Below are 13418 nucleotides of genomic sequence, written 5' to 3'. Positions count from 1 at the left end.
CCACAGAGGTGAGGCTGGTTTCTGTGAGGTGCTGAGCTGTGTCCACAACTCTCTGCAGTTTCTTATGGTCACGGGCCGAGCGGTTGCCATAGCAAGTCGCTATGCATCTAGACAGAATGTTTTCTATCATGCATCGATAAAAATTGGTAAGAGTCAATGGTGGTCCGTCAAATTTCTTTAACCTTCTGAGGGTGTAGAGGTGTTGGAGAGTTTCCTTGGCGTCTCTCAACCTCAACACCATTAATGCAGACTGGAGCATGTAAACCACAGCCCCCTCCCCCCGTGCAAGGGGTAGTTAAACTTCCTTTTCAAAACTTAGTTACCAGTGTCCTATTCCCACCAAGTCCTGTCAGTGCTCAGCAGATGACATTAACTACAGGTCCTCCATGTTGGATATATGCATGGAGATATTGAAAATAATTTATTATGTTAATGGTGCAGTACAAAACAAATAGCGACCTGAAGGTCGTGAGTTCGAGCCCCAGCTGAGGCAACGTGTTGTGTCCTTGAGCAAGGCACTTAACCACACAGTGCTCTGCGACGACACCGGTGCCAAGCTGTATGGGTCCTAATGCCCTTCCCTTAAGCAACATCGGCGTCATGGAGAGGGGAGACTTGCAGCATGGGCAACTGCCGGTCTTCCATACAACCTTGCCCAGAGTGAAGACTTTCCATGCGCAGATCCATGGTCTCACAAGACTAACAGATGCCTTACAAAACAATTCCAAGGTGCATTATTAAAAGCCTCCATTGTGTCCACAACTTGTTAGGAAAACAATAATATCAACATTTTATCAACACTGATAAAAGCCTGACCTGCTGAGTCCCTCCAGCGTTTTGTGTGTGTTGCTCTGGACAACCAGCATCTACAGAATTTGCTGTGTTTGCGTATGGTATATCAATACTACTCACCCAAATGCAAACCAAAATATTAAGTTACCCAGTCAATGTTCTCAAGTCAACAGCATGTTGTAATTGTAGGTTCTGGGCATGAGGTGGTTTTGTGAAGCGAGTTTCCAAAATCTTTTCAAAAAGGTGCATCACAGAAACCGGCCCTTCCACTCAGCAATCCACGCCGACCGTCAAGCACTTACTGTGCTAAACCCATTTTATATTCTCTCTCACATTTCCATCTGCTCTCTCTAGATTCTGCCACTCACCTATATTCTAGAGGCAATCTATAAAGTTCAAAGTACATTTATTATCAAAGTCGCTGGCCGGTGGTGTAGTGGCATCAGCATTGGACTTCGAGGTGTGAGGTCTCAGGTTCGAATCCGGCCAGCTCCTTGCACGCTTTCCATCTGTGCTGGGCTGAGTGTCAAGGCAGCAATTCAGTCTTGTAAAAAAGACAAACGCTAAAAACAGCAAAATATGCCACCCGATGCGCCGCAAGGCACGAAAAGGAACAGCAAAATATATGTCACCATATACAACCCTGAGATTCATTTCCTTGTGGGCATACTCAATAAATCCATAACAGAATCAATGAAAGACTGCACCAACTTGAGCATTCAACCACTGTGCCAAAGAAAACAGACTGTGCAAATACAAAAAGAAAGAAAAGAATAATAATAATAATAATAATAAGCAGCAATAAATATCAAGAACATGAAATGAAGAGTCCTTGAAAGTGAGTCCATAGGTTACGGGAACAGTTCAGTGATGGAGCAGATGAAGATGAGTGAAGTTATCTCTTTTGGTTCAAGAGACTGATGATTGAGGGGTAATAATTTTTCCTGAACCTGGTGTTGTGGGTCCCGAGGCTCCTGTATCTTCTTCCAGATGGCAGCAGCAAGAAGAGGGCACGACCTGGGTGGTGGGGGTCCCTGTTGATGGATGCTGCTTTCCTGCAACAATGCTTGTGCTCAATAGTAGACAGGGTTTTACCAGGCTCTATCCACTACTTTTTGTAGGATCTTTCATTCATGGGCTTTGGTGTTTCCATACCAGGCTGTGATGCAGCCAGTCAATATACTCTCCATTACACATCTATATTAGTTTATCAAAGTTTTAGGTATCATCCCAAAACTTCGCAAACTCCTATGGAACTAAAAGTACTGTCATGCTTTCTAGAGCAGCCAATCAACCTACCAATCTACCCCTCTTGGGACAAGGGAAAAAACCGGGGGAAGTCCACATGGTCACAGGAGACAGGAGAGACTGTTGGCGCGGAAAATGAGCAACACGCGATCTGCTGGAAGAACTCAGCAGCTCGAGCAGTGCCCATCGGGTTTCAGGTCACGTTTCAGCCCAGAAATCCACATTAGGTCACAAGGGGAACGTGCAACCTCCACAGGGACAGCAGCAGAGGACAGAATCAAACCTGGGCTGGTGGAGGCAGCAACTCTACTCTGCCACTGTGTCACCCGCTAGGGTCATTGAGTCTCCCAGCACTACAGCATGAAAACGGGCCCTTTCATCCATCTAGTCCATGCTGAACTATCATTCCGCATAGTCCACTGACCTGCACTTGGATCACGGCCCTCCATACCCATCCTATCCAGGTACTTATCCAAATTTCTCTTGAATGGCACAGTCGAACCAGCATCCATCACTTCCACTGTCAGCTTGTTCCATACTCTCACCACCCTCTGAGTGAAGAAGATCCCCCTCAGGTTCCCTTAAATATTTCACCTTTCACCCTTAATGTATGACCTCTAGTTCTGGTCTCACCCAACTGGAGGGGAAAATCCTATCTATGTTTAGCATGTACCCTATCTATACCTTTCATAAATTTGTATACCAGTATCAAATCTTCCCTCATTCACCTGAGCTTCAGATTAAATCATTAACACTAAGATGCAAAATTAAGTTGTAAAAATACAGGCTTCCCCCGCCATCCGAAGGTAGAGCGTTCCTATGAAACGGTTCGTAAGCCAAAATGTCGTAAAGCGAAGAAGCAATTACCATTTACTTATATGGGAAAATTTTGTGAGCGTTCGCAGACCCAAAAATAACCTACCAAATCATGCCAAATAACACATAAAACTTAAAATAACAGTAACACATAGTAAAAGCAGGAATAATATGATAAATACACAGCCTATATAGAGATACCTTTCCACAATCATTGCCGGCACTGTTCGCCGAAGCGAAAATCTCACGCAAACGCTCTCAGCAGAAAATCTCACGCAAGTGCTGTTGGCAAAAACACTCTCTCCAGTAACCTTTAAGCTATGAAGCTGCCAAATCATACCAAATAACACGTAAAAATACACAGCCGATATAAAGTAGAAATAATGTATGTACAGTGTAGTATCACATACCGGAATTGGGAAGACAGTGCAGAGCACACTGATGATGGTGTGTTAGACTGAGTCGTTGCAGGTTGGGGTGGTGCAGTGGCCCCCACCCTCCAGGCCACCGACTGATACATTGCCACGCAGCATGTAGGGGTCCAGTGGTAGCCAGAAGGCACACAGCACATCTTTAAGAAAAAAGCCGAAATAAACATGTTAATTAATTACGTGCCGCCCAACGTGTAATTGTCGGCCCAGATCAGTGGCGATTTCTGACTGCATCGCCTCTGATCTGGGCCGACATTTACAAGTCGGGCAACACCTAATTAATTAGCTTTGTTTATTTCGGCTTTTTTCTTAAAGATGTGTTGGGTGCGTCCCAGCTACTGCTGCATTCTCCGCGAATTGGTATCTATCCGTGGCCCGGGGGTTGAGGTGGTGGGACACTGGGGTGTCATCTCATCGTCGTCTGTTTCCATTAGAGCAGGTAGCTCATCTTCTCCTATGACTACCCGCCTCGATGTCGAAGGTCGAGGTTCGTCGTCTGCTGTGGCTGATGTGGCAGGCTTGCTTGACTGCTGAGCCTCGCGCATCTTTCTATCATACAGTTGTTTGTAAGCACTCAAACCATCCTGCAAATATCCCCTAAACCTACGTACCCTTTCAAAATCGAAGTCGTACTTTATCATTGCAGCGAAAATCTCACGCAGTTGCTTCACGTTCATTTCGCTATTGCATTCGGTTTCGATTGTTATCCTTTCCTCTTGCAATTGCATCAACTCTTCATCTATTAGTTCTTGGTCATGGGATGCCAAAACCTCTTCAACATCATCTTCATCAGCTTCCACAAGCCAAACTCACTTTGTCCTTGCTTCGCTCACCACGAGCGAAATGCTTAATTATGTCTAGTTTTACGCTAAGTGTAACACCTTTACGAGCTCTTTTACGCTTTTCCGATACCTCAGACCTCACCTTGCAAAACGGCTGCTCACAGGCACGTGTTAAAGCAATGTCGGCGAGAATGCCGTTCCGAATCCGGGGGAGAGTGGCTGCTCGGGGCGGGCGCTGCCTTTTATCGCGTGCTGATTTTTTTCATGAAAACACCTTCTGTTAGCGAAAACAGGGAAATAATGTAGGTCTTTCGTAACAGTGAGGTTTCGTAAAGTGAACGTTCGAAAAGCAGGGGACACCTGTATAGACTGAAACAATCTAACCCCAAGTGACACAGGGCACTGCAGATGCTGGCAATATGAAGCCACACATGAAGATGCTGGAGGAGCTCAGCATGTCAGGAAGCACCTATGGGGAGAAATGGACCGTTGACATTTGGGTCAAGACCCCTCACTTGGACCGACACAAAACCTGATCTCAGCCCAATATGTCCATTGGTCACAGGTCTGCTATTAAGGATTTGCAGTGTAGCCACAAGTTGAGAACAGAGGCAGCTTCCCTTTATATCCGCACTACTGTCACGTCCCACAGTGGAGCACTAACAGCCTGGCCCAGACTGATCTGGCCAAAACCCAACAACGTTTAATTCTGCTGACAGTAGACCAGAACTCAAATGGTCTTGTCAGTCTCAGATTGAGAGGCTGAGATGTTAAACATCTCAGAAATCAGCATATCATGGCAACCAGGCTCTTCCTCTATGGACTTCGTCTATACCTCTCACTAACTCAGTAGAGCAACCAGCATAATCAAAGATCCAACCCAGCCCGGACATTTTCTCTTCTCCCCTCTCTCATCAGACAGAAAATACAAAAGCCTGAAATTCATACCACCAGGCTCAAGGACAGCTTCGATCCCACTGTTACCAGACTTTTGAACAGACCTCTTGTACAAAAAGATGGACTCTCACCCTTACGGTCTATCTTATTATAATCTTGCACTTTATTGATTACCTGCAGTGCAGTCTTTGGTAGCTTTTACACTTACTGCTGCGTGACCTTGCTCGACCTCAATGCACCCACCATATAATGAGTTGATCTGTATGAAGGCTGCAGGACAAGCATTTCATCATCATAAGCAAATACCAATACTATCTTTTATACTTTTCTGCATTGTTATTGTTTTACCTCAATGCACCTGTGAAATGATTTGATCTGTACGAACAGTATGCAAGACAAGCTTTTCACTTTATCTCAGTACATGTGATAAACCTACTCAAAAGGCACAAGATGAATTGGACGTGTCTGGCAAAGTGCTGATAAATAGCAGTTTGTCCAGGCAATGCTTTAACACGACATACAGAGAGGACACTCAGCGTTATCCGCCTGTGCCAGCTCCTGAACAACAAACATTTCCTTCCAGCCACAACCTCACTCTCAAAATTCCCTTGAAATTAGCTACGGAATCAGTTCCCAACGTCTTTTACAGGTCAAGCCTGCTGGCTTTCAAGAACTCTTAAAATGAAGTTGGTTGCCAACTCCCCACCGCCACCCCGTCTGCCAAACCCACACTTTCAAGGACTCAACTACTAAAGTTCTCATGTTCCCAATATTTGTTTCTTATTTATGTGTTTATTATTTTTGTTTGTTTTCCTTTTCTTTGGATTTGCACAATACTTTGATAAGAAATGTACTTTGAATTTCCGTTTGCTGGCTTTTGCACATTGGTTGCTTGCCTGTCGTTGCTGGTTCTATTTTTTTATATACTTATTGTGATTGCCACACAAAAATGAATCTCAGGCTTGTATATGATGACATATATGTACTCTGACAATAAATTTACCTTGAACTTTTGAACCATTGGGCAATAACACTGAAATGACATCTGATCACTGAGCCACATCCCTGCTGTAGCTCGATTCCACTGAACACAAGGGTTCATTCAGAGATCCGCGATCAAAGTTAGAAGATTGTGCAATTTCCACCGAATTTGACTTGGTCGTTATAGCTGACCACACAATGTGAAAGAGGGCAGGCAGCTTTTAGAATTAACTTATGCAATGTATCCTGCTGGGAACTAGGCAAGTCAGATGTGACCCTGGAACTCTATGACTCGTTTCCTAGACGTTTCCCAGACCAGGTCTCCTGACTCAAAGGGACATTTAGGCATCGCAATCACTGAAATATATAAAAAAGCTGACACTCAATAAAGAAAATCTGGAAGGTTAATACTGTACCCAAGTGTAGACAAAAGACAGATGCAACCGACTTAATAGCATCTGCGTGAGTTCTTGGTTCGACATTTCGATGGAGAAGAGGTTGTTCTGCTCATAAGTTTGATGCTGCCTCCCAGCAGAGCAATCCCACCCAGCCCAGATGGCAGCACAGTAGCGTAGCCGTTACTGTCACATTACACCACCAGTAATTGGAAGATAGGGGCTCAAGTCCCGCAGGATGCCGAGCCTAATCACAGAACAATTCGCAATGACCAATTAACCTACCAACAGGAGGAAAGCAGAGCACCCAGAGGAAACCCAAACCCACGCAATCATGGGGAGAACATACAAACTCCTTACAAACAGTGGTGCGAATTGAACCCCGGGTGCTGGTACAGTAAAGCATTGTGCTAACCACTTCACTACCATGTCACCCCAATTATCAAAGTTATATATGTGTCACCATGTACAACCCTGAGATTCATTTTCTTGCAGGCATACTCAATAAATCCAATGAACATATTAAAATCAATGAAAGACCGCACCTAACAGGGTGGACAATCCATGTGCAAAAGGCAACAAACTGCACAAATACAAAAAGAAAGAGAAAAAAAAAATAACAATAATAAAGAAATAAGCAATAAATATCCAGAACATGAGATGAAGAGTCCTTGAAAGAGAGTCCATAGATAGTAGGAATAGTTCAGTGATGGGGCATGTGAAGTTATACCCCGTGGTTCAAGAGCCTGATGATTGAGGGGGTAATAACCGTTCCTTAACCTGGTGGTGTGAGCCCTGAGGCTTCTGTACATTCTTCTATGTAACCTACTGGTTACAACCCGCAAAAATTCCAAGAGATCTCTAACACCTGACTTCCTGTTCATAGACCCACATTCATTCCTGGTCTCATTTTCCAAGTTCCCTATTCCCACTTCCTCATCAGAATTTTCCCTGCTACTGATGTCAATCTAACTTATATATATTTCCCCATTTTCTCTTTCCTTCTCCTTTTTAAATGATGGGTTGCATTAGTTACATTTTGTGGCAGCTGTTCTGGGATATATGGAATTTTGGAAGATAACAATGAGTGAATCCAGCAGATCCACTAAATCTGTTGTAGCAATGTGATCACTCAAGTCAAGAAGGTCGTGCTCTAAGGATTGTCTGTTAGTAGATCCTCAGGTGACTGTAGAGGCCACCCTTGGATCCACATAACTGGGATATTAAAGTGGATTCGCTTAAATGGAGAACACCAATGCATGACTTCATTTAGCATCAGGAGGCTGACGCACAGGCAGCCACCACACCGTCCTTGAGATCGGGGTCAGGGTCCAATAGCATGAGACGCAAGATGATTGGGGACCCTTTACTACTACAGCTTTCACTGCCGTGGTGATGTGACATCATCTTCTGCCAGCTCCACAGCTGAGGTCTCGGCTGGATCGTTCTTTGTCTGGAGTTTCCCACTTGACTGTACCGCTATGTGTGACTGTACCACAAGCTAAACGTCAGGCGGCACGACTCTCAGGAACTCACAAGCCTCTCCACCACAACGAGGTGATGATCCTCACAGAAGACTAAAATCCAAGGATGCAGATCACTGGGTCCTGGTTGTTTGTCACCGTTACATCCAAGAACATTTCCCCCCCACCGCCCCAATTTTATTCCCTTCAGATTATCATTCACACTGACCCTCTAGATCTAAAAGATTTCTCTAGGAAGCTTTGGGAGGCTTTTGTGCAAAGTGGCACAGATGGTAAAGCCACCACTTTTTCATCAATGCCATCGCAGGATATCACAGAGAGTTGGAGGTACTTCCTTGAGGACATTTCATGCCAGTTTTAAAAAAAAACAAGGAAGGCCTGTTGGCACTTGTCTGCAGACACAAGATTGCTTGGGTTATTCCAAGGGCCAATATAAAGAAGTTAGGTTTAAGTAGAGCAGAGATTATTGGAGTGGACCAGTGTTAGAGTGCGAAGCTTGAACAGTCAGAGTCTAAGGGTGCTATGTCGCGACCAAAGTGAACGTGAAACCCAAGGGTGAAATCGACAGGTAGAATCCACAGGTAAGAAGAAGCTCAGGGACAGCTTCATCCACCAGGCCACCAGACTGCATAACTCATGCTGACACAGCTGTATTTCTATGTTATATTGACTATCCTATTGTACATACTACTTATCACAAATTACTATAAATTGCATATTTTATATTTAGACAGAGACATAACATGAAGATTTTTACTACTCATGTACAGTGGTATGCAAAAATTTGGGCACCCCTGGTCAAAATTTCTGTTACTGTGAATAGTTAAGTGAGTAGAAGATGAACTGATTTCCAAAAATCATAAAGATAAAGATGAAACATTCTTTTCAACATTTTAAGCAAGAATAGTGTATTATTTTTGTTTTGTACAATTTTAGAGTGAAAGAAAGGAAAGGAGCACAATGCAAAACTTTGGGCACCCCAAGAGATTTCAGCTGTCAGATAACTTTTACCAAGGTCTCAGACCTTAATTAGCTTGCTAGGGCTATGGCTTGTTCATAATCATCGTTAGGAAAGGCCAGGTGATGTAAATTTCAAAGCTTTATAAATACCCTGACTCCTCAAACCTTGTCCCAACAATCAGCAGCCATGGGCTCCTCTAAGCAGCTGCCTAGCACTCTGAAAATTAAAATAAATGATGCCCACAAAGCAGGAGAAGGCTATAAGAAGATAGCAAAGTGTTTTCAGGTAGCCGTTTCTTCACTTCATAATGTAATTAAGAAATGGCAGTTAACAGGAATGGTGGAGATCAAGTTGAGGTCTGGAAGACCAAGAAAACTTTCCAAGAGAACTGCTCATAGGATTGCTAGAAAGGCAAATCAAAACCCCAGTTTGACTGCAAAAGACCTTCAGGAAAATTTAGCAGACTCTGGAGTGGTGGTGCACTGTTCTACTGTGCAGCAACATCTGCACAAATATGACCTTCATGGAAGAGTCATCAGTAGAAATCCTTTCCTCCATCCTCACCACAAAATTCATCATCAGAAGTTTGCAAAGGAACATCTAAACAAGCCTGATGCATTTTGGAAACAAGTCCTGTGGACTGATGAAGTTAAAATAGAACTTCTTGGCTGCAATGAGCAAAGGTATGTTTGGAGAAAAAAGCGTGCAGAATTTCATGAAAAGAACACCTCTCCAACTGTTAAGCACAGGGGTGGATCGATCATGCTTTGGGCTTGTGTTGCAGCTAGTGGCATGGGGAACATTTCACTGGTAGAGGGAAGAATGAATTCAATTAAATATCAGCAAATTCTGGAAGCAAACATCACACCGTCTGTAAAAAAGCTGAAGATGAAAAGAGGATGGCTTTTACAACAGGATAATGATCCTAAACACACCTCAAAATCCACAATGGACTACCTCAAGAGGCACAAGCTGAAGTTTTTGCCATGGTCCTCATAGTCCCCTGACCTAAACATCATCGAAAATCTGTGGATAGACCCCAAAAGAGCAGTGCATGCAAGACAGCTGAAGAATCTTACAGAACTAGAAGGCTTTTGCAAGGAAGAATGGGCGAAAGTCCCCCAAACAAGAATTGAAAGTCTCTTAGCTGGCTACAGAAAGCGTTTACAAGCTGTGATACTTGCCAAAGAGGGTGTTACTAAGTACTGACCATGCAGGGTGCCCTAACTTTTGCTTCAGGCCCTTTTCCTTCTTTGTTATTTTGAAACAGTAAAAGATGGAAATAAAAAAGTAACCTATCTTAAAATATTAAAGGAATGTGTCATCTTTAACGTTATGCCTTTTGGAAATCAGGTCATCTTTTACTCGCCTAGCTACTCACAGTAACAGAAATTTTGACCGGGGTGCCCAAACCTTTGCATGCCACTGTATATGAAGGATGTAAGTAATAAAGTCTATTCATAATAAAAGTCAATTCATATTCCCTCTGCCATTTCTTTGCCCATCTCCTAATCTGTCTAAATCCTTCTGTAGCCTCTCTAATTTCTAAAAACTACCTGTCCCTCCACCTATCTTCCTATCGCCTGCAAAGTTTGCAACAAAGACATCAACTCATTGACATAGAACATAAAAAGAATCGGTCCCAACACAGGCACCTTGGAACACCACTAGTCACCGGCAGCCAGCCAGAAAAGGCTCCCTTTATTCCCACTCTTTGCCTCCTGCTGATCAGCTACTGCTTTATCCATGCTAGAATCTTTCCTGTAATACCATGGGCTCATAGCTTGTTAAGCAGCCTCATGTGTGGCACCCTGTCAAGTACACACCATTAACCGATTCTCCTTTGTATTTCTTCAAAGAATTCCAACAGATCTGTCACGCAAGATTTTCTCTTAAGGAAACCATGGTGACTATGGTCTATTTTATTATGTGCCTCCAAGTACCCTGAAACCTCATCCTTATTAACTGACTCCAACATCTTCCCAACCACTAACTGGCCTAAAGTTTCCTTTCTTCTGCCTCTATCTCTTCTTGAAGAGTGGAGTGATATTTGCAATTTTCCAGTCTTCCAGAACCATTCCTGAATCTAGTGATTCTTGAAAGATTATTAGTACTGCCACGACCCCTTCAACCACCTCATTCAGAAACTTGGCGTCTACACCATCTGGTCCAGGTGACTTATCTACCTTCAGACGTTTCAGTTTCTCTTTGGGGGAGGGGAGGAAATAGCCTAACAGGACACAGCAGCTGCAGCCGGGCCAGTGGCCCCTGACCACCTCTGAGGCTCAGTAGGGAAGGGGGCAGTCAGGCAGAGTGATAGTGACAAGAAACTCGATAGGGGAACGGATAAAAGATTCTGTGGTCGCGAAAGGAGCGCCAGGAATGTACACTGCCTCTCACATGTCTCAGAGCGGCTGTGGAATATTCTCAAGGGGGTGGTGAGCAGCCAGACGTCATGGTGCACATTGGCACCAATGGTGTAGGTAGAAAGAGGAAACAGGTCCTGCCAAATGAACATAGGGAGTTAGAAAAGAGGCTGAAGATCAGTCCCCCAAGATAGTGATCACTGGATTACTCCCAGCGTCATGTGTAAGTCAGGGCAGGAATACGATGATAGTACAGATGAATGAGTGGCTGAGGAACTGGTGCAGGGAACAGGGTTAGCTTATTGGTCGATTGAAACCTCTTCTAGAGCACAGGTGGCCTGTACAAAAAGGACAAGTTGCACCTGAACTGGATGGGGAATCAATATCCTGGCCGGGAGCAACATCCTGGCCGAGACTTAGGTTAACAGACAGACAGGAATGGGTGCTTAATGTCCCAGGGTTTGATGTTTTAGAAAAGATAGAAAGAGGGAGGTAAAAGAGGGGCGGGACCTCTTTGGGTAGGAAAGGTGCAAGTACTCTGATGGGACTGTACAACGGACCTCCTTTGGGGATGTTGAGAAACAGATAATGTATGATGTAAGAATAATGGGGTTATTGTCATGAGGAACTTCAACTTCCTTAATCTAAACTGGAACCTTCTCAGTACAAAGGTTTACATGGAACACACATAAAAGTTGCTGGTGAACGCAGCAGGCCAGGCAGCATCTCTAGGAAGAGGTACAGTAGACGTTTCGGGCGGAGATCCTTCGTCAGGACTAACTGAAGGAAGAGTGAGTAAGGGATTTGAAAGTTGGAGGGTGAGGGGGAGATCCAAAATGATAGGAGAAGACAGGAGGGTGAGGGATGGAGCCAAGAGCTGGACAGTTGATTGGTAAAAGGGATATGAGAGGATCATGGGACAGGAGACCCAGGGAGAAGGAAAAGGGGGAGGGGGGAAAACCCAGAGGATGGGCAAGGGGTATAGTCAGAGGGACAGGGGGAGAAAAAGGAGAGAGAGAAAAAGAATGTGTGTATATAAATAGATGCTGCCTGGCCTGCTGCGTTCACCAGCAACTTTTGTGTGTGTTGCTTGAATTTCCAGCATCTGCAGATTTCCTCGTGTGAAGGTTTACACGGGGCAGTTTGCTAGGATGGTTTCTTAAAACAGTATGTAGATAGTCCAGCTAGAAGAGGGCTGTACTGGACCTGGTGTTGGGTAATCAGCCTGATCAGGTGAATGACCTTCGGGGGAGCAGTGAGGAAACAGTGCCCACAACTCCTTAAGTCTTAAGATGGCTATAACACAAATATGGACCTTTCGAGAGAGTATTAAATTGGAGCAGCGCAAATTACAAGAGCATTATGCAGGAACTAGGGAGAGCTAACTGGGAACAGCCATTTCTGGGCAATTCCACATCTGACATATGGAGTATGTTTAAAGGCCAACTGCAGAGAGTACAGGACCATTATGCTCCAGTAAGAAGGAAGCGCAAGGACGGCAAGGTTAAGGGAATCTTGGATGTTGAGAGAGGTGATGAATTTAGTCAAGAAGAAAAAGGAATAGTATGCAAAGCTTAGGAAACTAGAGTCAAACAGAGCCTTTGAGGATTATAAAGAATCCAGAAAAGAACTAAGGAACGTCAGGAGGGTCCATGAAAAGTCCTTGGCAAATAAGACTAAAGAGAATCCCAAGATACATCAAGAGCATGAGGATAACTAGAGGGAGCACAGGACCACTCAAAGATAAAGGGGGTGGGGGAACACTTGCTTGGATAAAGAGGATGTGGGTAAGGTCCTTAATAAGTACTTTACATCAGCATTTCTCAAGAAGAATGTGGAGGATAAGGAAATCAGTGCCAAGCATATGCTAAGGCATTTCAACGCAGGGAAGGAGGTAGTGTTGTGTCTCTTAAAGCACATTGGGGGGGGGGGGGGTTAAGACCTCAAGGCCTGATGGGATATACCCCATTACTGAGGCGGGCAAGAGATTTCTGGGGTCTTGACCAATAGGCTCCTGTCCTCTCAAGCCACAGGTGAGGTCCCAAATGTTGTTCCATTAGGATTTGTGAGCATTTGGAAAACCATGGCCTAATTAGGGAGAGCCAGCATAGCTTTGTGGGGGACAAGTCACGTCTTACTAACTTGATTGAGTTTTTTGATGAGGTGACGAGAGTGTTGGATGAACACAGAGCTGCAGATATTGTCTACAATGAATCTCAGGGTTATATACTGCATACATACTTTGACTACAAATGTATTTTGGAT

General features: G+C 44.2%; 1 protein-coding gene across 2 annotated transcripts in view; it reads right to left on the bottom strand.

Moving 5' to 3' along the window:
• Positions 1–13418, bottom strand: part of abhd16a (abhydrolase domain containing 16A, phospholipase) — a 138231-nt gene that overhangs the window by 95433 nt on the left and 29380 nt on the right. The window lies entirely within an intron of this gene.

The sequence above is a fragment of the Mobula birostris genome, chromosome 5 (assembly GCF_030028105.1).
Source record: "Mobula birostris isolate sMobBir1 chromosome 5, sMobBir1.hap1, whole genome shotgun sequence".
In the NCBI taxonomy this organism is placed as follows: Eukaryota; Metazoa; Chordata; class Chondrichthyes; order Myliobatiformes; family Myliobatidae; genus Mobula; species Mobula birostris.
This window is presented reverse-complemented; position numbering and strand designations above follow the sequence as displayed.